The 3,690-nt window shown below is 57.5% G+C and overlaps 1 non-coding gene across 1 annotated transcript; it reads left to right on the top strand.

Annotated features, from left to right (window-relative positions):
- The first annotated feature begins 3,273 nt into the window (after positions 1 to 3,273).
- On the top strand, positions 3,274 to 3,426 carry LOC142795865 (5.8S ribosomal RNA). The gene has a single exon (XR_012893366.1). It is a non-coding gene; the product is annotated as a 5.8S ribosomal RNA (ribosomal RNA).
- The last annotated feature ends 264 nt before the right edge of the window (positions 3,427 to 3,690 follow it).

Genomic DNA, 3,690 nt, shown 5'->3' with positions numbered 1-3,690 from the left:
AACTTTGTGCTGATCGCATGGCCACGAGCCGGCGACGTTTCTTTCAAGTGTCTGCCTTATCAACTTTCGATGGTAGGTTACTTGCTTACCATGGTTGTTACGGGTAACGGAGAATCAGGGTTCGATTCCGGAGAGGGAGCCTGAGAAACGGCTACCACATCCAAGGAAGGCAGCAGGCGCGCAAATTACCCACTCCCGGCACGGGGAGGTAGTGACGAAAAATAACAATACGGGACTCTTTTGAGGCCCCGTAATTGAAATGAGTACACTCTAAATCCTTTAACGAGGATCAATTGGAGGGCAAGTCTGGTGCCAGCAGCCGCGGTAATTCCAGCTCCAATAGCGTATACTAAAGCTGCTGCGGTTAAAAAGCTCGTAGTTGGATCTCAGTTCCAGACGAGTAGTGCATCTACCCGATGCGACGGCTCGGACTGAACATCATGCCGGTTCTTTCTTGGTGCACTTCATTGTGTGCCTCGAGATGGCCGGTGCTTTTACTTTGAAAAAATTAGAGTGCTCAACGCAGGCGAGTCGCCTGAATAAACTTGCATGGAATAATAGAACAAGACCTCGTTTCTGTTCTGTTGGTTTTTGGAATACGAGGTAATGATTAAGAGGGACGGACGGGGGCATTCGTATTGCGGCGCTAGAGGTGAAATTCTTGGACCGTCGCAAGACGAACTACTGCGAAAGCATTTGCCAAGAATGTTTTCATTGATCAAGAACGAAAGTCAGAGGTTCGAAGGCGATCAGATACCGCCCTAGTTCTGACCATAAACGATGCCAACCAGCGATCCGCCTGAGTTACTCAAATGACTCGGCGGGCAGCTTCCGGGAAACCAAAGTATTTGGGTTCCGGGGGAAGTATGGTTGCAAAGCTGAAACTTAAAGGAATTGACGGAAGGGCACCACCAGGAGTGGAGCCTGCGGCTTAATTTGACTCAACACGGGAAAACTTACCCGGCCCGGACACTGGGAGGATTGACAGATTGAGAGCTCTTTCTTGATTCGGTGGATGGTGGTGCATGGCCGTTCTTAGTTGGTGGAGCGATTTGTCTGGTTAATTCCGATAACGAACGAGACTCTAGCCTATTAAATAGGTGCGGGGTTCCCAGCACCTTACAACCTTCTTAGAGGGACAAGCGGCTCCTAGCCGCACGAAACAGAGCAATAACAGGTCTGTGATGCCCTTAGATGTCCGGGGCCGCACGCGCGCTACACTGAAGGAAGCAGCGTGTCTTTATCCCTGTCTGAAAAGACTGGGTAACCCGTGGAACTTCTTTCGTGATTGGGATAGGGGCTTGCAATTGTTCCCCTTGAACGAGGAATTCCCAGTAAGCGCGAGTCATAAGCTCGCGTTGATTACGTCCCTGCCCTTTGTACACACCGCCCGTCGCTACTACCGATTGAATGATTTAGTGAGGTCTTCGGACCGATGTCCGGCGCGGCCTTTCGGTTGCGCCGGTCTGTTGGAAAGATGACCAAACTTGATCATTTAGAGGAAGTAAAAGTCGTAACAAGGTTTCCGTAGGTGAACCTGCGGAAGGATCATTAACGGATTGTGAAGGGTGAGCGCCTCAGCTGCGTCTGCGCCCGACACTTTCTGCCGCTGACCCCGTTTGGACGCGGGGTCGGCTTTTCCCCACGGGGCTGCCTGAATGTGGAGCGGCACCCCGTGACAAATTGTTGCGCCCAGCGGACGCCAACACCGCGACCTTGGACGGTCGGCCAGGTGGCGGACGCGGGTACAAACGGCGCAACGCACTCATAGGTCGGCTTTCGACCCGCCACTGCACCGTGGCTCGAAGCGCTCGAAATGCGCGACCCGACCGCTGCGGGACCGCCTAGTACTGTAAACAGGAGCGGCGGAGCGCGAACGGCGAGTCGTGGTTACGTCGGTAGAAGGCGAGGCTGCGCGTTCCCGAAACGCCAGCCGAGTGCCCTCCCGACCGTTCGAGCGTGCAAGAACGAGACCCGACAATCGCGCGGCGACTGCCAAGTACGAGAGGAACGGCACAAGCGTCGGCGGTCGGTCAAGGAACTGGCGATGTGACGGGTCCGCTGTGCACCAGTGCATACCGTCCCGCCGTCCGCGGCAAGCGCCTCCGCGTCCTCGGGTGACGGAGGCTGCCGGTCGGTTCTTGCAGGCGAGGGATCTCGCTGGCACCGGTTCGCGTTGACGCGCGGCCGGTCATGGCACGGCGATGCGACGGCCGAGGTGCGCAGTACTCGATGGAGGAACCGCACGCTCCGATGACCGTCCCGCCCTCCGCGGCGTATGCGTACCGACCGTAATGGTTGCAGCAGCGCCGGCCGGCTTTTGAATTCGCCACACGAAACACGGTGCGAGATCGCGGTTAGGGGAGCGTCGACGTTGCCAGGCGTTTTGCTTGCTGCCGAGGGAAAGGCGGCACGGCCACGTCGCGCTCGTCGCGATTAGCGGGTCTGCGCGCTTTGGGAAGGTGCCGCAACGACTTGCCGAAAGAGGAAGCACGGAAGAACGAGGGACTTGGACGTCCCGACAATTGAACGCACTTGCGGCCAGGCCCTTGCTGGCTTCGTTCTTCCGCCTCGAGTAGGCTCGTACGCGGCTCCGGCGCCGAAAGTGGTCCTTGGCACCGACTTCGGTGGACGTGGGAAGTGCCGCGCAAGTACGGCGCGCCTGGCTCCACCTGTTGGCTAAAGTAGGCAGCCGGATCGGCATTTTGGTGTGCGGTGGCAAACCGTGGATGCGAAAAAAGCTTGTGCGATTTCGTGGAACAAAAAGCGGGGGTCCCCCTTTTTATGCGGAGGAGACCGACCCGCCCGCCGTGGTGAACCGCGACGCCACGGTAAAAACGGGAGAGGCTTGTCGATGGGACCGTGCATCCCGCGCTCCACGGAGGCCGGGAGGCGGCCGCCCGAGGAAATGTGTAGCCGTCGAGGCCCGCATCTGCGTGCACTCTTATCCAAATGGGTGTACCGCAGGCATTTTCTGGTTAGGCGGGCCAATGAGAGCGAGCACACAACGATACCTACGGGTCCGGCTTGGAGAACCGGCTTCGACGCCTCCCGAGTATTTATAGAGGGGTGGACCACGAAAGCACTCGCAAGTAGCGGAAGCGAAACGCCGTCCGAAACACACCGTTTGCTCGATTTGCGGCAGCCGAAAAAGGCGCGGCAGAGTTTTGGAGTCCAAGCGTGCGCTGAAAAGCGCCCTTCTTGGCCACTGTTTGGCCGAGTGCCAGAAACGTTTGGTTTTGACTGTACGGAATTGAACAAACACTTTTTCACGACTCTAAGCGGTGGATCACTCGGTTCTCGGGTCGATGAAGAACGCAGCCAGCTGCGAGACTTGGTGTGAATTGCAGGACACACTGAGCACTGATTCTTTGAACGCACATTGCGGCCTTGGGTCTTCCCTTGGCTTCGTCTGTCTGAGGGTCGGATCACATATCAAGAGAGCCTTCGGCGCACAAGGGAACGTGAGCCGTCGACTCGTTTTGACCGCGTCGGCAACACGGACAGCACGCTGAACACCTCACAGCGAGCGCCAACAGCGGCCACTCAAGGGCGAGACGGTGGCGACCGTCGTGCCAGAGCCCAACCGAAACGGGGGCGACCGACTGCATTGAGGATGTGGCACCTCGTTGAGACCGCCGCAGGACTTCGAGTCGGAAGGAAGCCTGCAGGGAAAGTGCGGTCGAGGTT

Source organism: Rhipicephalus microplus, unplaced genomic scaffold (genome assembly GCF_043290135.1).
Source record: "Rhipicephalus microplus isolate Deutch F79 unplaced genomic scaffold, USDA_Rmic scaffold_920, whole genome shotgun sequence".
Lineage (NCBI taxonomy): Eukaryota > Metazoa > Arthropoda > Arachnida > Ixodida > Ixodidae > Rhipicephalus > Rhipicephalus microplus.
The sequence above is the reverse complement of the archived record's forward strand: the minus strand, read 5'-3'. Positions and strand labels throughout refer to the sequence as shown.